Source organism: Anomaloglossus baeobatrachus, chromosome 4, assembly GCF_048569485.1.
Source record: "Anomaloglossus baeobatrachus isolate aAnoBae1 chromosome 4, aAnoBae1.hap1, whole genome shotgun sequence".
Lineage (NCBI taxonomy): Eukaryota > Metazoa > Chordata > Amphibia > Anura > Aromobatidae > Anomaloglossus > Anomaloglossus baeobatrachus.
The window spans coordinates 472103056-472126772 of NC_134356.1; positions in this window are offsets into that span (position 1 = coordinate 472103056).

Genomic DNA, 23717 nt, shown 5'->3' on the forward strand with positions numbered 1-23717 from the left:
ACTTTTTTCTTTAAATACAATTGATGTTGTTTCTTGGCGGTTGCCAAGTTTTCCTTAGGTAGCACGCAAACCTATTTTGGAGTTGACACTTGCATATATATTATTGCTAATTGCCTTGTGTTTCACCTGTGTGATAATTGTGCTAGCAGTGCCCATGGATTGGGATGCTAGAGAAGCCGCCTGGCAGGCGCAAACTGGCACATTGTTTTTTCAGACAAACACTGTGTTAGAAACATCAGATGAACTATCACTGCTTATGTCTGACCTTACAACGGCCCATAAAACTGGCATCCGCCTATGGTGGAATATACGCAGCCTCGAGGAGTACCTTAAGGCGGGTATTGCTCCTCGAGGGCTGCGTGTTTCCATTTTCCCTGCATGGGAACCTTCCCTAGATTTTCAAGAAACATGGGAACAAGGGCTCCTAAAATGCTCGGGCATATTGATCAACATGCTCCTTGAGCATGATAGAACACTCTTGGCCACCACAAGAACAAATATTAAAGATCTTGAGGCCAAATTGGCGAGAAATGGGGACACTATACAGGTTACCTCTTTTCAGCAAAAACTCAAGGAGTCTATGGACAAATATGAACAGGAAATAATTGATAAAAAGCGAAAAAAATTTAAAAGAGATCAGGTGGATTTTGATAACAGGACTGCCTATAGATGGAAACACAGGGGAAATACCCGTAGGACCTATAATGCCAAATACCGTGCAGATAATTATGACAGACAAAATATAGAGAGATCAAGCTCAAGTGATTTTTTATCAACCACCGGCAGCGAGGCAGATGCCGGACCCGTAGAGGTGGGCGCCATCGGCATAACAAATCGAAGAACGACCAGACCAAGAAAACAGGCGGGGCCATACAAGACCGGCGCCCGAGCCAGACGATAGATCTACCCACGGAGAATATCCAACTGAGCCATGTCCAGCAGGTGAGAGATGATGCCTTGCAAATCATCAATTTGTCTACCCATATACTCTCTGAACAAGAGACTAAAATACTTCAAAGGGGACTAACTTTCTCTCCTACAAAGGGTTTAGACAAATTTGTGCTGATTAAAGACTTATATCTCTTCTGCCGTAATCTTGTGTTTCAGGTGATGTATCATAAACCAGAAATGCTAAATGACCTCCCAACTGATGACCAACAAGTCTTTCGTGACCTCTTGGATCTACTGGAAGAAAATGAAGACACTCCAGGTAGAAGGAGATTTCCTTTTAAAAACAAGTCCACAGTGCTACCATGTTTCTCCCTGGTTCCAGCGGTTCGTATTTTCTTCGAACTGGCCAAAAAAGATATACTTCAACTAAAAAATGTACCCCTAACATCTAATCTAACGAATTATGAAAAAGCTGCCATCAAAAGCCTCAAACAGAACAACAATTTTGTTATAAAAGAGGCAGATAAAGGGGGTAACATCGTGTTGTGGCCCATAGAGATGTACCTGGAGGAGGCCAGGCGTCAGCTTAGCAACCCCAGGTTTTATACCCGGTTGCCGTCTGACCCGACCTTGGTGTTTACAACCAAACTTCACAGAATCTTGGACACTGCATTCCAGCATGGAATCATTAATAATACGGAGAAAAAGTATATGTGGGTGGAACATCCTGTGATACCCACCTTTTATATGCTCCCTAAAGTGCACAAATCCGTGGAAAACCCTCCGGGGAGACCTATTATTGCCAGTATTGGTAGCCTATGCGAGAGGGCAAGCAATTACGTGGATTTCTTTCTACAGCCCATGGTCACATCCACTCCTTCCTATATTCGTGATACATCCAATTTCATAAAGATCTGTCAAGACATACAACTCACATCGCAGTCACTTATGGTGACTTGCGATGTCGAGTCGTTGTACACGAATATTGGACACAATCACGGGATGCGTGCAGTCACGTATTTTCTGGATAAACAAACACACTCAGATCGGATGCACGATTCTTTTTTGTTGGACCTTTTAGATTTTGTGTTACAGCATAATTATTTTTTGTTTGACCATAATTTTTACAAACAAATTTCTGGAGTGGCCATGGGAGTGAAGTGTGCACCTGCGTTTGCAAACCTTTTTTTAGGATGGTGGGAGGCATTGTGGGTCTATAGAATGGACCAGTTTAAGACACGAATAACTCACTGGTCCAGATATATAGACAATGTCTTTTTTATCTGGAATGGGACAGAGGAAGAGTGTCAGGATTTCATAGTACAACTGAATGACAACGATCTAAATATATTTCTTACCTGCACTATGTCATCTTCCAAGGTTAACTTCCTGGATCTGGAGATAACAAGAAACAACGACAAAATTGTAACCAACTTATACCGGAAGACAACAGCGACGAACAGCCTGCTTGAATTTAATAGTTTCCATCCTACGCATATAAAGACTGGTGTACCAACAGGTCAGTTTCTTAGAGTTAGACGGAATTGCACTAACGATGAAGAATTCCGCTCACAAGCTCAAAATTTAACCCACAGATTCCGGGCACGCGGCTATCCCAAGAATGTGATCTCGAGGGCGTTCCAGAGAGCAAATCAGGAGTCTCAAGCGTCATTGATTGTGACGAAACCGAAGAAGCAAGAACGGCAGGTGAGACTCATCACCACATATAATAATCAGTGGGACAATATTAGAAACATCTTACAGGATCACTGGCCCATCCTAACCACGGATCTTCAGACGTGTAATATGGTTAGTGTACGCCCCCTTTTAACGGCACGGAGGGCACCGAACCTACGAGATACCTTAATGAGTAGTCATTTTGTGAAACCACAGATCAAACTCAATAGAGGATATAATCCCATTGGTTCTTATCCCTGTGGTGACTGTAACGTCTGCCAGTTTATGCAAATCACCCGAAATAAATTCTGTAATCCCCGGGACAATAAGGAACATATATTAACATCTTACATTAACTGTAAATCGAAAAATGTCATTTATGCTATAATTTGTCCCTGTAACTTGACATATGTGGGCCAAACGTCACAAGAGTTGAGGAAAAGAATTCAAAAACATATCTCCACTATCAACTTAGCAGCCTCGGACAAAAAGAAGGGTAAGTTGCTTACCCCTATAGCTACCCACTTTCTTCAATATCACCGGTCCAACCCCAGAGGAATACGTATTTTGGGGTTACAGAAGTTTAAGGGCAATGGCAGAGGGGGTTCGTGTCATAAATGGCTGTTACAGACAGAATCCAGATGGATCTTTGAACTGAATTCCATCACACCGTGTGGTCTTAACGAAGAACTTCTTTTTACAGGATTCCTGGGTTAAAAATACACATATGCTGATCTGGTTGATGGACATCACCGAATCTATCTGGATATAAGGATTGGAAATGACGGATGGGTTATACACTCTACATAATAGAACCTGGAAAGACAAAATGTTCATTGGCTTATTATGATGGACCATACCTACCTCTTTATTTGATTCTGGATGTGAAAACAGAGAGAAAGGATCACGGAGGATATCTACACAATTCAACATCGGAGGGAGCAATGGGCGCTATGGGACTCCGGATGTGCACTTGGTCATGTATTGGACGCATATAATTTGGTATTTTGTCTAATGGATTCCAGGCACACTATTGGTCATATACTGGACAATGAGACAAACATGGAATAGAGATGTAGATTACTGTTTTGTCATTTGACAAAATCAGATATAATAATGGTCTGATACCATACATGTATATATATTATGTCCTCTCTATATCCCCTAATGCAGTATGTGGCTATAACTTATGGACCAATGGGGACGATACATTACATGTGTTGTTTCCATTGTCTGTCCCCTCTTGGATATATGATATATGATATATGATATATGGGGATGGGAGATTTGTTCATAACGTGTTGTCAGATTTTTCCTTTGGGTCCGTTATGATATTATGAGACTTTCCTTAGGGAAAAACTTTCTATGCTATGATTACGGCGATACTGCGCATGCGTGAGCGGCAGCTCCCCTACCCCTCCCTCTGTATACTTATTCTACATTTATGACGATCAGAGACGCTGGTGGCGTGAGGTGTGCGATGCATATGCGCATGCGCGCGATACGAGCCCTCTCACAGAAGCTGGGACTTGATTATATGTAATGACGATCAGAGACGCTGATGGCATGAGGTGTGTGATGCATATACGCATGCGCATGCGTGCGATACGAGCCCTCTCACAGGAGCTGGGACTTGATTATATGCAATAGATACCTGCGCAGCGTCTGCCATGGGCTGGAGTTACCATGGCAGGCGATCTGCACACGTGGGGCACTACTTGCTCTAAAACGGTCCGGACCAGAGCACACAGGTGACACTTGGCTGTATGTAATTGTAATTGTAATATGTTCACTATATATAAGAGGATTGGTGCTTGAATCACTACTACTTTCTGTCCCTGAGGAAGCCTAGCGGCGATACGCGTGGGGCATGTCCTGGGGTCTCCATGCAGTGAGGTTTTTCTACTATACTGGGTCCACCATCGGTCTGTAGTCACTTGTTCAGGGCTGTTTACCAGCCGGCTCTCTAATTGAACATATGCTCGTTCTTGTTTTTTGAGTGATCATATGATGGGTTAATATATTAAAACTCCTTGGTGAACCTAACCTCACTTACAACACTAAGTATTGGCATGCTATGACTCACAAGATATATATATTTTTTGGTTTGTTAAATAGCTTGGCTCACTACTTGTTTGCAACAAACTGACCAGAGTTGTGCATCAGTATATTCCTATAATGGAAAATATATTGTGACTCCTTATTTTAGGGACTATATGCTGATTTGATATGTTGGATACTTTAGTGGTCCTATTGTTTCATCTGCCATACTGAACGTTGGTGTGTTATAACTTACACTGCATTATATTTGTGATGTGTTGCTAGATATATTTCACATAAATAATTTATGTCTATGGAGATACCCAGATGTGGGTTATATGTTTTTAAATGTTTTTAAAATTGTGTGATTCAATAAAATCCTATCTACTTAACAAATGACCAGGTGTGCTTCCCATGATAAGCAGTTCTTTTCCTCCTTCCTACAGATCTTAACCCAATTGAGCATGCATTTCACTTGCTCAAATCCAGACTTAAGACGGAAAGACCCACAAACAAGCAAGACCTGAAGGCTGCGGCTGTAAAGGCCTGGCAAAGCATTAAGAAGGAGGAAACCCAGCGTTTGGTGATGTCCATGGGTTCCAGACTTAAGGCAGTGATTGCCTCCAAAGGATTCACAACAAAATATTGAAAATAAAAATATTTTGTTTGGGTTTGGTTTATTTGTCCAATTACTTTTGACCTCCTAAAATGTGGTGTTTGTAAAGAAATGTGTACAATTCCTACAATTTCTATCAGATATTTTTGTTCAAACCTTCAAATTAAACGTTACAATCTGCACTTGAATTCTGTTGTAGAGATTTCATTTCAAATCCAATGTGGTGGCATGCAGAGCCCAACTTGCGAAAATTGTGTCACTGTCCAAAAATTTCTGGACCTAACTGTAGAAATTCAAAGTGAACAAATCAAATTGCAGTTGTCAATATTCACAGACTGTTCAATTGCATACAATCACAGAAGATTAAACAAATTCCCTTAAAGAGGTTTTCTACTACTGTGACCCCCTTTCATCTGTCCTAACTAACACTTTCCTAACATAGTTCTGCTATCTACCCTGCTCCTGTAGGTTAATCTCTGTGGTTCCTATATTCCTATGTTGATGTTCTAACTTTGATCCTTCCGCTCTCCAGACCAGAATCACACAAACTGAGCAGGGTCACGTCACTGGTGTGGGCAGGACTGCTTCTCTGTGAGTGACAAGGAGAGAGACTGTGGAAAAACAAGCGCAAATAGGGTCTTACCCCAATATATGTGGGGCAGGGAGGGGGGAGTCAAATTACTCACCAATTGTAGTTGTGAAAAGTCACAACTACTGTAAACGCATGTAATGTCGATCCAGGGCTGCAGCCACCAAAACGGTAGATAACAGAAAGCGAAGGAGAGAGGTGTTCACATGCCGCGCCAATGGATCACTATGCAGATGTTCAGATCAATGTCACTTTATTGTCATTCAGGTCGACGCGTTTCTGGAGCATCTGCCCCCTTCATCAGGACCACCAAGAATAGAAATAACATCAAATCTGTCCCAGTCGGACGATACATACAATATATAATCACAATGACGTCATAGGAACATCCCTCAAAAGAAAAAAATAGGCGGGAAGGGATGCCACGTTGTAAATAGTGACGTACTATATAACCTCTCCAAGAATACATAAAAAAACTTCACGTGTAATCTATCAAAAGAGCGCTCAAATGCAGCTTCTCAGAAAAAATGATGAAAACAACAAGTAATAAAAATATATAAATACATGCACAAAAAACTTGTGTAAAACATAAATGTGTAAAACCCTTCCAATTGTATACAATTACAATTTTATATATACAAGATCGTAACATTATTACATGTGCAGAATAGATGTGTGTTCTCCCGGGGTCAGGGAAGGGTAAAGAACCCTCAATACTCTGAGTCTATTTGACAAAGTGTATACCGACAACACGGCATAAACACATGCCGCCACCAGAACATGTCTATCTTACACCCGAAATGTGGGAGCATAAGTGATGTGAAATGATTAGGGAAACTTAACTAGTATCATAGAGAAAAATAGAAGCACGCTTCTGATCAATGAACTCAGACAGCAGTTCATCCGAGGACAGGAGCGTGGGAAAAACTGATAAGCGCATGCGTCAAAGGTCCGGATCAAAACCCAAACAAAAGTTCACTGGAGGGCATAGGCGTGGGAAAAAAACCTGTGCGCATGCGTTACAGGTCTGAAGCTTAGACAAAACAGTATACCAAGTACATAATCGTGGGAAAAAGGCACATAGAGGATATGTAATAATGATTCAAGCCCGGCACCTGTCTGGGCTAGTGATATAGTGACCAACCATAGATATACAACAACGGAATCTATGGCCATGCAACCGGGGCAATAACCTAAGTGTCTAAACGTGTATAGTGATGTGGAAAGAGAGAATGCATAAGGATCTGGAGGTAACAAAGAAAATTATCACCTTATCCCTGATCGACCCAGGATGAGGGAGGGGCGAAAATTAAAAAACTGCCTGCATCACCACTAAATGCCACCCGTGAAACCTTAGAAAATTTCCACAGTGGAGGTGATTAGCAAGAGTTCACAAAAGAACCAAAGGACAAAATGATGTGCAAAAATGTATACATATATATATGACCCATACGACTATACCCGCTAAACAAAGGGGGAGCTGAACCCAAGTATGTGTAAGGATAAGAACCCAGTCCTCACAACACAGGACAAAATAATTGAAATATAAAAACCCAGGGCAGACGCTCTAATGCAAACGTGCCAAAAACGACCTAATAATATACATCAATTAAAATAAGATAAATAACAACCTGAGCAAGCTGCAAAAAATTATTCTATAAATTTCCAAGCATAGGAATAGTATATAAATAAATAAATAAATATATTTAATATAAAATTCATAGTGATAAAAATGGCCATAAAAACATAAAAAGAGTAAGGCTGGGGGCGTGGCCTGGCCATGGAGGGATAAAGAAGTGCTGTACATTAGCTCCTCAGCCGGCGCAGGGAAATACCATACAAGAGCAACACTTCAGGACCCCTAAAGTCACGGATGGGCAATAGAAGGAAGAAGGAGGACCCCCAGCTCACCTCATCCCGCTCCAGCACCCCAGACCAGAGCATTCGGAGGTACATGGTGCGGACACAGTCTGCAGGGCCCGCTCCCATAATGGCCGACACTGCGGTATCAACCAGAAGCAGCCGCGCGTCCTGCAGAGAGGTGGCGGCGGCTGCAGAGAGGGAGGAAGCCGCACAGGAGATGCGGGCGGTGGATGCATCGGAGACGGTGGAGGCAGCCCGGGGAGCGGTGAGTGCCGGCCAGCCCAGGGGTAATGGAGTAGCTGGGACGGCCGCGCCGGAGGCCCAAAATGGCGCTGTGACGCCGGAGCCCTGCAGACAGGAAAGCAGTGGGGGAGGGCAACGAGTAATGCCTGAGGAGAAGCGGGCAGAGTGTGCAGGAGCAGACGGGGCCACAGAAGGACACAGTACAGAGCAGGCAGCAGGCTCTCAAGCCCAGACACAGTCTCTGTTGCAGCCAAATAAGATGACAGCTACCTCCTCAGCCCCTGATAAACCCCCAAATACTGACATGCCACATATAATTAGTCAGGAAGGGGTGCAAGGGGACCAAGATATCAGTCAGCTATGGCGGACCATTGGGGAGCTGAGTTCCCATAATAAAAACGTCCCCACAAAAAAGGACATGGAGCAGTATATTTCCAGACTGGAGAACTCATACAAGGCTGAACTTTCTGGGGTTAAAGATGAAGTACAACAGTTGGGAGAAAGAGTCACAACAGCAGAGTCCACAGTTCAGGCTCTGATAGTAAAGGCAGCAGAACAGGAGGCCGGATATGCATCTCATAATATACAACTGCAGTATTTGGCAGAAATGCTAGACGATGCTGAAAACAGAAACCGGCGTAATAATATTAGAGTACGCGGCATTCCTGAGTCGGTTGAGCACACAGCCTTGGAAGGGACTCTATGCCACATTTTCAATGACATACTGCAAGTACCCAAAGACTCTCCTCTGGAGCTGGACAGGGCTCATAGAGCTCTGGGCCCTAAAGCAATGGATCCAGAGTTCCCCAGAGACGTAATTTGCAAAGTACATAAGTATAAGTTGAAAGATAACATCATGGTCAAGCACGGAAACTGGACAATATATCCTTTAAAGGACAAAAGATTCTGATTCTACCTGACCTGTCCAAGTGGACTCTTCAGAAGAGAAAGGCTCTGAGACCCTTATTGGACATATTACGCCAACGGAATATACAGTATATTTGGGGCTTCCCATTCCGCCTGAGAGTCCGGAGGGCAGGAAGGATGCACGTCCTCAGTCACCCTGGCGGCATACCTGAGTTCACCGCAGCCCTCCAAATTCCTTCAGTGACAATTCGGGACTGGCCATTTCTGCCTCCGGGGGCCCCCGGAGGGGTTCCACCTAGAGAAGCCCCTCAGAGGAGGCGAAGAGAGGCGCCTATGGATCTCGGTTGAATATGGAGTCCCACTGAATGGGAAAAGAGACTTTGAATTGTCCTAAAGATAGTATACAATTAGGATAATACGGTTGAAGTTTGGAAGATGGCTTAATGTTATAGTCACAGTTATAGTCATATTGAAAAAGGGGTTTGGATTTGAAAGGGGAATAAGGGTAGAAAATAGCAGAAATAGCAGAAAAGGGGCAATGATTTAGTATAGAGGAGTCAGAGAGGTATATAGAATAGTGATATAGTAATACATGTTGGACCAAGTTTCAATTTATTCATAGATTAACATAGTTAATATACAGTTAATATAGATGGGAAATATATGTTCAGAAAGATGATGCAGATCTGCGCCGGCGGGGAGCAACTCTCCCTGGAAAGACTACCGCACTTAAGGGGGTACTATACCGTGCTGGACAAGGTATAGTTAGATACAGCCTCCCCCATCAAAGTAGGTGGGTTGGAACACCAGGATATAGTTACTGGTGCCTTAGTCCAACACCACTTTCCCATACTTGGGAACAAGTTTTGTTGTGTTTTTTTGTGTTTTTTTTTGGTTTCTCTTCTTCCTCTTCTTCTCTTCTTCTTCTTTATTTCTATCTCAACTTACTATTCTTTCTGCTATTCCTGGGGTATCCTATACCCTTACTATAAATCTCTCAAATCTCATCTGACCTAACCCCTTGCTGATAGCTTCCCCGTCCACACGTGTCCTTCCCTTGTTCGTCTAACGGCCAGAAATAGACATGGCGGAACTAAAATTTGGATCTTTCAACACAAAGGGCTTTAATACGCCACAAAAAAGGACTCAAATACTAGCTGAAATGCACAAACAGAAAGTTCACATATTGCTCCTTCAAGAAACACATTTTAAAGTGGGACATGTCCCAAACTTAAGAGACCGCAATTATATATCATGGTTCCACAGCGCCAACGCTGAATCTCGGTCAAGGGGGGTATCGCTGGCCATACACAGAAATCTGCCTCATTCTATTATAGACACGAAACAGGACGTAGAAGGCAGATACATTATAGTCAAGCTACGGATATATGACACAGTATATACGGTGGCAGGATGGTATGCCCCTAATACGGGGCAGACACAGACATGCAGGGTCTTTCTAAAGGTTTTATCCGAGTTCGCAGAGGGAATAATGATTCTGGGGGGAGATTTTAATTTGTCTTTGAATCCCTTGGTAGATACCTCGGCTGGAAGGAGCAACATTTCCACAAAGAGATTGACCTCTTTGAAGCGAGACATACATCAGATGCACCTTAATGACGTGTGGCGCAGCATGCATCCTACGGGTAGGGATTATACCTTTTATTCCACCCCTCATGACTCGTATAGTCGCATAGATCTATTCTTAGTGAGTCAGTGTGTTTCGGCTTGGAGACCGAATCCCACGATTGGTAGTATAGTTTGGTCCGATCACGCCCCTGTCTTTTTGGCCTTTGCCCCCCCAGATGGAAGGAAACGGGAGTGGACATGGAGACTCAACGATAATTTGCTCAAAGATGTAATTTGTATGAATGACATCAGGGAGACGGTAGGGGTCTTCATGTCCTCTCACGAAACGAACCCCACTTCGTTGCCACTACAGTGGGAGGCGTTTAAGTGTGTCATAAGAGGGGTGCTGATAAAGCATGGGGCGCGTACCAAAAAAATAAGGAATATTCGCATAAAAGAATTGTTGGACAGGATTTATAAGTTGGAAACAGCACACAAAAATAAACAGTTGAGAGAAACATTAGCAGAACTTACAAAATGCAGAGAGGAACTAAGGACAGTACTGAATGAAAGATTTCTCAGATACAGGAACCATTATAAACGCTTCCTCTATCAGCATTCTAATAAATGCGGTAGATCCTTGTCCAACCTTTTACACCCCCGTAATCTCACCACATTGATACCTAGCTTGCGGAGACGGGGAGGAGGGGAAGTAAGCAATCCGGCGGAGGTCTTGGAAGAATTGAGGGGCTTCTATTCGGAATTGTATAACATTCAAGGGAGGTTCTCAGGCATGTCGTCACAAGCATTGACTGAACGCATTAAGGGGTACATGATGGACACGGCTTTGCAAACTCTGAAAAATGAGGAAGTGCAACAATTGGAAAACCGGTTCACAGAGGAGGAGGTGGGAGAGGTAATCAGGAATACTCCAAAGGGGAAGAGTCTGGGGCCGGACGGATTTTCTCCTACATTTTATAAAACATTTGTGGAATTGCTTACTCCATTTCTGACTAAGGTCTTCAATGCAATCTCAGAGGAGACTCCCTTTGCGGCTCAGTCACTGGAGGCACATGTCACGGTCCTTCCGAAACCTGGCAAAGACCCCATGATAGTGTCTAATTACAGACCAATATCTTTACTCAATGTAGATATAAAGTTATATTCCAAGATCCTAGCTAACAGGCTGGCTCCCCTTCTCCCCTCCATCATTGATACAGACCAAGTAGGATTCATACAGGGTAGGGAGGCGCGAGATAACGTCAATAAAACTTTACTGCTCATAGCGCACGCCAAAAGCACGAATCAACCCCTGGGAATATTATCAGTAGACGCTGAAAAAGCGTTTGATCGAGTACAGTGGGATTTTTTAAGGGAGGCTCTAATACAAATAGGGTTAGGCCCTGGCTTTTTGAATAAAGTATTGGCACTTTATACTTGTCCATCGGCAAGGATAAAGGCAAATGGCTTCTTATCAAAGCCTATACAAATCAGAAATGGAAAAAGGCAGGGGTGCCCTCTTTCTCCGCTATTATATGTAATTACAATGGAACATCTTGCCAACGCACTTGGGAGAAATCCCAATGTGCACGGTATAGATGTAGGGGGGGAAACATACAAGACGGCATTATATGCGGATGACTTGTTGATATACGTGTCTCAGCCACACATATCTTTCCCCTCCTTGATAGCAGAGTTTGAGAGATTTGGGCATTTAAGTAATTTCAAAGTTAACGGCTCAAAAACAGAAGCTTTAAATATCACACTGCAGCCCCATGAGGTATCACTAGCCAAAAGTAACTTCCCATTTAAATGGCAATCCAAGACTTTGAAATATCTAGGTATCAATGTCCCGGCAGATTTGGAATTATTGTATTCCAAGAACTATTTACCGCTATTGACACGAACAATAAAAGAGCTTAGGTCATACCATAAAAAACCCTTGTCCTGGTTTGGCCGTATAAACACATTTAAAATGGATATCCTCCCACGGTTTTTATATATATTTCAGGCAGTTCCGCTTCTTCCCCCTACCGGGTTTTTTCGGACACTTAGGTCTGCGCTATCTCAATTTGTATGGGGCCACTCTAGGGCTAGAATAAAATATCACACACTCACTAGACATATCACGGTAGGGGGCGCAGGACTACCAGATGTGCGCAGATATCATGGGGCGGCACTGATGGTCCGAATGTTTGACTGGCATTTTAACGATCAGAATAAGAAATGGGTCAGACTTGAACAGGAAAGCTCATCAATTCCACTGAGGTATCTACCATGGGTGGGGTCAAGGGAGGGGGTGAGATCAGATGCGGCGAGTCTCTTTATTAAGGCTACACTGAGGACATGGGACAAGGTTAAACAGAAGGGCGGAATGGTGGGCTGCCCTTTTCTCCTTGCTCCTATCATATCCAATCCAGAATTCCCCCCGGGAGTTGGTCGGACTAAATTTCTAAGATGGGGAGCACAACAAGATGGTAGGATATATCATACCCTTAGGGGGTCTAAATTGAGATCCTTTGAGGATATGCAAAATATGGAACCTCCCCAGAAATTATCATGGATAGAATATAGACAACTCTATTCATTCGTGAACTCTAAGACACGAGGAATGGACGGAATATCAGAGGGCTTGGCCCTACCTTTTGAAAAATTATTTATGCAGGGCACTATACCCACTCATCTGATGTCACTTATATATAAGATGATTGGACAGGCAGATCCCTCTGCGAGCTCGGATCCCTCATACATGACCAAGTGGGAAGAAGAAATGGAAACGACATTCACAGATGCAGAAAAACAGAAAGCTTACATATTTACACATAAAATGTCAATTGCAGGATACACCAAGGAGAAAAATTATAAGATCCTAACAAGATGGTATCAGTATCCGGTGAGGCTACACAGAATCTTTCCTTCTGTATCCGAGATGTGCTGGCGATGTGGAACACTAAAGGGTACAATGATACATATATGGTGGGACTGTGATAAATTGAAGCCTTTCTGGGAGGCAATTTTCCAAACATATACAAAAATAACAGGAAAGGGATCAGTACGGACCCCACAAATAGCCTTGTTGTCAATGCTCCCCGGTTCAATTAAAGCCCAAAAGGGGATTTACTGCGGTTCTGTCTGGCGGCAGCAAGAGCAGTGATTCCAAGACATTGGAGAACACAGGAGGCCCCGTCATTAAGGGAATGGACGCAGGAATTTCAACACATTCATCATATGGAGGAACTAATGGCAGAGGCAGAGGGACATACTGAAAGATATCTGAGAATTTGGACGCCATGGATAACATTTAAAAGTTCAGACGAGTACCATACGGTATTTTGAGGCACAGTAGGTGCAGTATGAACAGAGTCAGAAGAAAGGCAACGATAGGACTCGCGTGTGGCCCCCCTCCCAGCCCCCCCAACCCCGAAAAGATACCCCCTTTCTTACTCTTTGTCTCTCAGCTTTCTTTTCTACTTCATTCTTGTCTACCTATATCTCTTCTATGGTCACTTATGAAGGTTTTTATTATTCTTTAATTTTATGGATAAAAATATAACGAATTGAGATAGGCTAAGGTTCAAGGTTATACGGGAAGGTGGGATACCAAAAAACAGACAGTAGTCTGGAGCTTATGGGATAGAAAGGGAGGAACGTAAGGTTGGTAACAGTGAAGGATCCGAAGTCATAACCGGAATTATAATATAGAGCGAGCGAGGTGCTGAACTGAACTTAAGTGCTGAATTTAAGATAAGTGCATAGTTTCAACACAATTACATAGTTTGACACAAGAACATAGTTTGAATTTATCCTTAGACGTTTCCCATTGGGTTTTTTCTCTTTGTTTTTCTACTTTACTGTTCATCCCCATTTGATAGGTGCTCCATGGACAATGCTACCAGGTGTGTATCTTGTCAGATGTATGCATGCCTTGAGCAGCCGTTCGAGGGCGACTATGTCTGCACTCGATGCAAGCATGTTGCGTGTTTGGAAGCCAAGGTAACTGATCTAAATAAGCAGCTTGCAACACTAAGGGGCATTGCAAACCTGGAGAGGAGTTTAGAGCTCACTGAGCTTTCTCTGGCTGGGGCCAGTGATATGGAGGAGGGTGGAGGTGGGGAAGATCAGGACCCAGAGGTAGGTAGCTGGGTAAAAGTTAGAAGAAGAGGTAGGGGGAAAAGTGTCAGGGAGCCTAGTCCTGACCTGGCACAACCTAGTAAATATGCCTGTTTGGCTGATATTAGGAATGAAGGGCCTGGACTAGGGTCACTACAGCAGGATGTTGCTCCTAGCAACCAGGAAAACAACTGCTGTAGGAAGGAGGGAAATAGGAGTGCAGCAAAGCCCAGACAGATGTTGGTGGTAGGGGACTCTATAATTAGGCGGACAGACAGGGTTATCTGTCGCCGAGACCGTGAATGCCGAACAGTGTGTTGTCTGCCGGGTGCTCGGGTTCGGCATATTGTGGATCGGATAGACAGATTGCTGGGTGGGGCTGGGGAAAACCCAGCGGTCATGGTGCACATTAGTACTAATGACAAAGTTAGAGGCAGGTGGAAGGTCCTTAAAAATGATTACAGGGAACTAGGATAGAAGCTGAAGTCCAGGACCTCCAAGGTGGTGTTTTCAGAAATACTACCGGTGCCACGAGCGTCACTAGAAAGACAGCGGGAGCTTAGGGAGATAAATATGTGGCTTAGAAATTGGTGCAGTAAGGAAGGGTTCGGGTTCATGGAGAACTGGGCCGACTTCTCAGTCGGCTACAGGCTCTACGGTAGGGACGGGCTGCACCTCAATGGGGAAGGTGCAGCTGTCCTGGGGGAGAAAATGGTCAGACGGATGGAGGAGCTTTTAAACTAGGATCGGGGGGGAGGGAGGGTAGTGGAGCAAATAAGGGGATAGATAGAGCAGATAGAGACAGGGAGACGGTAGGGGTCAATGAAGGATTAGGGGGGGATGGGACATACAAGGAACGTAGGGAGGCTAGGAGTAATAAAGGTGTTAATAGGATTAAATGTCTACTGGCAAATGCAAGAAGTCTTGCAAACAAAATGAATGAATTGGAGACTCTTATGTTAACCATGGATTATGATGTGGTGGGCATTACGGAAACCTGGCTGGATGAAAGCCATGACTGGGTGACAAACATACAGGGTTATAGTACATTTAGGAAGGTCAGGAAAGGCCAAAAAGGTGGTGGGGTGTGTATATTTATTAAATCTAACCTAAAACCTGTGTTGTATGATGACATTGAGGGGAACAGCAACAATGTAGAGTCAGTATGGGTAAATGTACATGGGGAGGGGAATAATGGAAAAATGCTAATTGGAGTTTGCTATAAGCCTCCTAACATACCTGAACAAATAAATGCTGGAACAAATTGAAAAGGCAGCTAATAATAATCGGGTTCTTATTATGGGGGATTTCAACTATCCAGACATTCAGTGGGACATAGAATCTTCTGGTTCTGCTAAAAGCTGTAAGTTCTTATCTACCATTCAAGACCATTTCCTCTCTCAGATGGTAGGTGAACCGACCAGGGGAGATAATTTGCTAGATCTGGTCCTGTCAAATAGACCGGATACAATTTCAGATCTACAGGTCCGGGAGCACTTGGGCACCAGCGATCATAATATGGTAAGCTTCAACATAATATTCAATAGAACATTTCAAAGGGGGAATGCTAAAACCTGGAATTTTAGGAAAGCTGATTTCAACAAATTAAGGGAAGAGCTTAAATGTGTAGATTGGGACAAAGTCATGGTAACTGGGGATACCGAACATAAATGGGGTAAGTTTAAGGATATACTACTAGAGTCCTGTAAAAAACGTATACCCAGTGGTAATAAAATGTCCAGGAATAAAAAGAAACCACTATGGATAAATAAGACTGTACAAAGTATAATAAAACAAAAACAAAGGGCATTTAAAATCTTAAAGGCTGAGAATACAGAAATAGCATTGCAGGAGTATAAAGATATCAATAGGAAATGTAAAAAAGAAATCAAACAAGCAAAATTAGCTACTGAAACAAAAATCGCCAATGACATTAAAATAAATCCCAAAATCTTTTATAAATACATTAATGCCAAAAGGAAAACAAAGGATAGTATCGGCCCCTTAAAATATAATAACAAGTTAGTTATAGAGGACAAACAAAAGACTGAGATATTAAATAGGCATTTCTCATCTGTATTCACCAAGGAACTGACTGTACCAGGGATCATTCAACAAGTGAAAAATCAAAGTCCACCACCCGATATAATTAATTTAACACAAGATGAAGTACGCCTACGTCTGAGTAAATTAAACATTGACAAATCCCCAGGGCCAGATGGCATTCATCCACGAATATTGAGGGAATTGAGCTCCGTAATCGACAGACCGCTGTATCTCATCTTTTTAGACTCACTTGTAACAGGGTTGGTGCCTCAGGATTGGAGGATTGCTGATGTGGTACCGATATTTAAGAAAGGTAAGAGGGTAGATCCAGGCAACTACCGTCCAGTAAGCCTGACATCAGTAGTATGCAAAGTTTTTGAGGGCATTTTAAGGGATGACATGCAAAAATATATTGCAGAAAATAATATGATAACTGACAAACAGCATGGATTCATGAAAGATAAGTCGTGTCTAACCAACCTGTTGGGGTTCTATGAGGGGGTAAGTTCAAACCTGGATATTGGTAATGCAGCTGATGTGATTTATTTGGACTTTGCAAAGGCATTTGATACTGTACCACATAATAGCCTTATACTAAAGCTCCAGAAGCAAGGACTAGGGGACACAATATGCAACTGGGTAAGGAATTGGCTAAAAGATAGGAAACAAAGAGTAGTCATAAATGGTACATTCTCTAAATGGGCTGTAGTCAGCAGTGGGGTGCCGCAGGGATCTGTGCTTGGACCGATTCTTTTTACTCTCTTTATTAATGACCTTGTGGATGGGATTGATAGTACAGTGTCAGTCTTTGCCGATGACACCAAACTATGTAGGATATTAAAAACTGACCTGGATAGTACAATATTACAAAAAGATCTGGATAAGATGTCAGAATGGGCAGATACTTGGCAAATGAGATTTAATGTTGATAAATGTAAAGTAATGCACCTAGGACGGAGTAATCCTATAGCTGCATATACATTAAATGGAAGTAAACTCGGGACTACAGAACAGGAGAAGGACTTGGGTATTCTCATTACAAATAAGCTGAGCAGCAGCACTCAATGTCAAGCAGCAGCTGCTAAAGCAAACAAGATTTTAGGGTGTATAAAAAGAGAGATTAGATCCCGTGATCCCAACGTATTGTTACACCTCTATAAATCACTTGTAAGGCCACATCTGGAATACGGGATCCAGTTTTGGGCTCCACATTTTAAAAAGGACATTCAGAAGTTAGAGTCAGTTCAAAGGCGGGCAACTAGACTATTACAAGGAATGGAAGGCCTCCCATATGATGACAGGTTGAAAAAGTTAGATATGTTTAGCTTAGAAAAAAGACGTCTCAGAGGAGATCTCATTTATATGTATAAATACATGTGTGGTCAATATAAAGGACTGGCACATGACTTATTCCTTCCAAAGACAGTACTAAGGACTAGGGGGCACTCACTGCGAGTGGAAGAAAAGCGATTCCGAAACCTAAATAGGAAAGGGTTCTTTACAGTTAGAGCGGTCAGACTGTGGAATGCCCTACCACAAGAGGTAGTAATGGCAGATACTATAACAGCTTTTAAAAAAGGGCTGGATGATTTCCTCAGTACACAAAACATTGTTGGTTATAAATGACTTAGTGACTAAATGTAGAACTGGTGGAGGAAGGTTGAACTAGACGAACCTAGGTCTTTTTTCAACCTAAGTAACTATGTAACTATGTAACTGTTATTCAAAATGTGGTATCATTTGCAATGATCCTTCCATAACCTTGATTGTTTGTACGTTTTTCTATGTTTCTTTATTGTTCTCTTCTACTTAATAAAGAAAGATTATACATAAAAAGAGTAAGGCTAACAACCTATGCAACTAAAATCAATGGAATAAATCAGTTACCTCATTAAGGCCATGAGGTTTTAAGGTATTCAATTTATAGATCCAATAAGTTTCTTTCCTATTTAGAGTGTCCATCCTATTTGTTACATATGGGGGTATCTGTTCGATTGGAGTAACCTTCAGTGTGATTTTTTTATCATGACATATAGTAGTGTGTCGGGAAAGCCCGTGAAGCATGTACCCCACCTTAATATTATGTCTATGAGAATTGATTCGATTGTGTAGGGCTTGAATGGTTCTCCCTATATATCGCTTATTACAGTCACATTCAATCAAATAAATAACTTAATCAGATTGACACGTAAGATGTCCTCGTATTTCAAATTCCATGCTCCCAGGGACACATCCAAAACTGACCCTTCCATGTTGGATGGACCTACAACATAGGCAATTTCTGCTCAGACACCTATAGGACCCCATAGGTTTGTTAGTCACCACAATGCTAGAGGGACTCCTTAATCTACTAGGGGCCAACTGATTTTTTAGGTTGGCGGCCCTGCGAAAAGTGACCCCAGGATGGGATGGTAACACCCCCTTGAGATACGGGTCATTATGTAGTATTGACCAATGCTTCCTTAGTATCCCTTTGATGGCTTCTCCATCACAGCTGAAAGTGGTCAGGAAATTAGAAGCAAATCTATTAGTGGGCACCATTACGTCCATCCCATTGTCACCTATAACAGAAAAATCATTCTGCTTATGACGTCTAACATCTTGATATGCTCTCTTAACAACCGTCAGAGGATAATTTTTGTCCAGGAACCTTTCTTTAAGGATCTTAGCTTGGTCCTTAAAGTCCTTATCTAACGTACAATTCCTTCTCACCCTTTGGTATTGATTTTTAGGGACATTAAGCAGCCATTTGTCATAATGGTTACTATTAAAATTAATATAACCATTGCTGTCTACTTTTTTGAAGAAGGTTTTCGTAAGGAGGGAGCCCTCAGCATGCGAGATCGTCAGATCTAGAAAATCAATGGATGTATGATCTATAGTAGGAGCAAATTTTAAGCCCCAAGTATTGTTTTCTATCCCCTCCAGGAACAGTGAATAGTTATTTTCAGTGTTGTCCCAGATGATGAATAAGTCATCTATATATCTTTTATAGACAACTACATGCTTGAACAATTCCGAAGAGTATATGTATTGTATCTCAAAAAGTCCCATCACTAAGTTGGCGAAGGTAGGTGCTGCCTTAGAGCCCATGGCAACGCCACAGCGTTGGTGATACATGTTGTCTTGGAACATGAAAAAGTTATTTTCGGAAATAAATTTCATACTGTCCAGGACAAAAACTTTCTGTTCTGCTGGTAACCGGTCATCAACCTCTAAATACTGTTTGACACATTCGAGCCCTAGGTTGTGTGAAATATTGGTGTATAAGGATGCAATATCGAGAGTCAGAAACAGAAATGACTCTTTCCAAATGACATCCTTTAAAATACTTATAAGATGAGGCGAGTCTCTAAGGAAACTCTTTAAATTTGTGACATGCGTTCTCAAAGTAGAGTCAACATAGGCCGCCAGATTTTCGGTGAGAGACCCAATCCCTGAGATGATGGGTCTCCCAGGGGGATTAGTCAAGCATTTATGAATCTTCGGCAGATTATAATAGAATGCCGTTTTGGGATTTCTGATATCCAAGAATTTATATTCATCTTTGTTCAGAATTCCCAAATCTGAAGCCTTTTTAATTAATGTACGATATTCTACAATGGAATCCTGATATGCAGACAACTCCACTATCTCATAATGTGTATTATTGGATAGCATTCTCAACGCCTCCTGGACATAACTGCTTTTATCCTGTAGGACAATGCCTCCCTAAAAATCAATACCAAAGGGTGAGGAGGAATTGTACGTTAGATAAGGACTTTAAGGACCAAGCTAAGATCCTTAAAGAAAGGTTCCTGGACAAAAATTATCCTCTGACGGTTGTTAAGAGAGCATATCAAGATGTTAGACGTCATAAGCAGAATGATTTTTCTGTTATAGGTGACAATGGGATGGACGTAATGGTGCCCACTAATAGATTTGCTTCTAATTTCCTGACCACTTTCAGCTGTGATGGAGAAGCCATCAAAGGGATACTAAGGAAGCATTGGTCAATACTACATAATGACCCGTATCTCAAGGGGGTGTTACCATCCCATCCTGGGGTCACTTTTCGCAGGGCCGCCAACCTAAAAAATCAGTTGGCCCCTAGTAGATTAAGGAGTCCCTCTAGCATTGTGGGGACTAACAAACCTATGGGGTCCTATAGGTGTCTGAGCAGAAATTGCCTATGTTGTAGGTCCATCCAACATGGAAGGGTCAGTTTTGGATGTGTCCCTGGGAGCATGGAATTTGAAATACGAGGACATCTTACGTGTCAATCTGATTATGTTATTTATTTGATTGAATGTGACTGTAATAAGCGATATATAGGGAGAACCATTCAAGCCCTACACAATCGAATCAATTCTCATAGACATAATATTAAGGTGGGGCACATGCTTCACGGGCTTTCCCGACAAACTACTATATGTCATGATAAAAAAATCACACTGAAGGTTACTCCAATCGAACAGATACCCCCATATGTAACAAATAGGATGGATACTCTAAATAGGAAAGAAACTTATTGGATCTATAAATTGAATACCTTAAAACCTCATGGCCTAAATGAGGTAACTGATTTATTCCATTGATTTTAGTTGCATAGGTTGTTAGCCTTAGGCGGGGTTTGCACACTAAGACATCGCAGGTGCGATGCTGCGATGCCGAGTGCGATAGTCCCCGCCCCCGTCGCAGCAGCGATATGCGTTAATAGCTCCTTGATTGTTGTTTTACCTTCACATTATCCAATTGCTCTTGCGATGTAACTGACCATAAATGCCTACACTTGCTGCTAACGATCGCACAAACGTTTGTACATGTCGGTACTAATGATACCATCTCTAATGAGTATCTTCTTTTTGCTTTTTAACAATCAAGACAAACACATTTACTTGTGATTATGACCTGCCGTCATAGTAGCAATTGTGAAATACTACACACACATACTACAACTCGTATAATGTCCATGTGTGTTCAACAATTGTGATTGGTGTTGTTGTGAATAAAAAGCCTCCGCTGCGAGATCCACAAATGCATGCGTGAGTTCAACTTCGGCGCACGTGTGGTAAGTGTGTTTGTTATCAAACTATGTTGAATTAAGCCACTTTTTGTGCTGTTTTAATTTGCTTCAGCATATTTTGCTTCATATCATAGCTTATAATCTTTTTGAATCGAAAGGACATTATTTCTACATGTTTTTATTGTGTTTTTTTTTTTTTTTTGTTGGTTTTTTTTAGTTTAAATTTATGGGCTTCAAAAGAATGATATATTTGAAAAGGTCATTATCTGGGGTTTTTTTTTGCCTTTATGAGCTCATTACATATTTTGCCTTCTGACTGAACAAAGATGTTGATATATTTTTTTTTTTTTTTGCTCTTAGTTGCCTTGTCCTTTGTGACATTTCATATAATTATCAATATTATTCCAAAATCTGATGATGGCTCATATGAAGGAGGAATTTATACGTGAATTCATAGCTGAGTACCGAGAAAATCCATGTTTGTGGCGAGTTAAATCTGCTGACTACAGCAATAGAAATATGAAAAAAGCCGCATATGTGAAGTTAATTTCTGTATATGATCGCCATCACGATCCAGACAAGGGCACAGAAGAAATAGTCCGGAAAAAATTGCAAGCACTGCGCACAGTGTTCAAAAAAGAACTAAACAAGGTTGAGGAGTCCAAAAAATCGGGCTCGGGCACGGGGGACATATATACCCCTAAACTGTGGTATTATGAGCTTATGATGTTTACTCGGGACCACGAGCTCCCCCGTGCCTCCACTACTCTATTGCCTCCCCTGCCACTTTCAACAGAAGATAGAGAGTCTGGCTCTTCCTTGTCTGAGGTAAGTAATGTAATCTGTAATGTCACCATAATATAGAAAACATTGTTTGTGATTTTGTTAGGTTTGTTATGTGCATAGGTTTTGTGTTTTTTGTTTAAATGTTTGAAAATGAAATTCCAAAATGGCGATTTTTCTAAACGTTTACTCCACTTTTTTTTTCCCTTTTTTTCGGCTTAATTAGCAAAATAAGGCATTGTCGTTTATAAACATTGATCAATGTTTACAAAAGCAACACCATAATTGATACCACGATAATTTAAGTCAATCTCCTTTTTTCTTCCAGAATCTTAATCCAGTCCCTACAACCTCAATATCAGTTCATGAAGACAGTACGGATGTAATCTCAGCCTCCCAGGACAATAATTCATCAGCTGTAGCTGTGGAAGATCCGGGTCCATCATCGCGTTCGCGCAGAAATTGGTGTAATAAAAAAAATGTTGTGCATCCCCTTGCTGGTGTTTCCCAGCTGGTTGGCATAGCCAAAACACTTTTGGAACGCAATAATAGACCCACAATATCAGCGTTTGGACAGTTGGTGTCCGAAAAAATGATTGGTTTAGATCGGGATACCCAAAACTTGGCCGAACACTGGATGCTCGAAGTGATCAATGCTGCCCACACAGGAAATTTAAGAAATTTCAATAGCAGCATTTTAAAGAAAAAACCTGAACCTCAAATTGCGGTACCTACAACAACAGAGGAAGTACAAGCTGCAACCGCTCAGATGGAGGCTCAGGAAATAGTAGATGTACCTGTGACCCCCATCAGCAAACGTTTGCGCCACATTAATACTGAATATCCTCCTTGTAAAAAAAGATTATGTAAACGTAAATTTTTACGCAAATGATGTTTTTGATCAATGATGTTTCTCATCTAATATTGCCTATTACTTGTATATATTTTTTACCTTTAAAGGTTATATTGTTATTTTATTATTTGCCAACTGGTTGGATTTGTAATGATTAATATTGTTGAGCCTAATAATTATGCACATAATGAGATTGAACATGCTCAATATATGTACAGAATTTTGTGTAGAACGTATCACAAAAATGTTTTTTTTTTTTTTCCCAAAATATTTAAAAAAAAACAAAACAGAATTTTGTAATGCCGTTACACTTCAGTTTCAATAGCCATTAGGTAACAGCTTTGAATTTTTTTCTTTGTGTTTGATTAATTGATTAATATCACTTTAAAGTTCAAAAAATTAATTTTTGATGTAGAAAAAGGAATAAACACATTGTGTGATCACAAATGCATTAATATGTGTCTTATGCACCTGTTATAATGTGTGACTTATGGTTATGAACGTAAACACATCTTTTTGGTTTCATTTTTCAACCTAAAAAATCTATTTAGACAAATAATGTTTG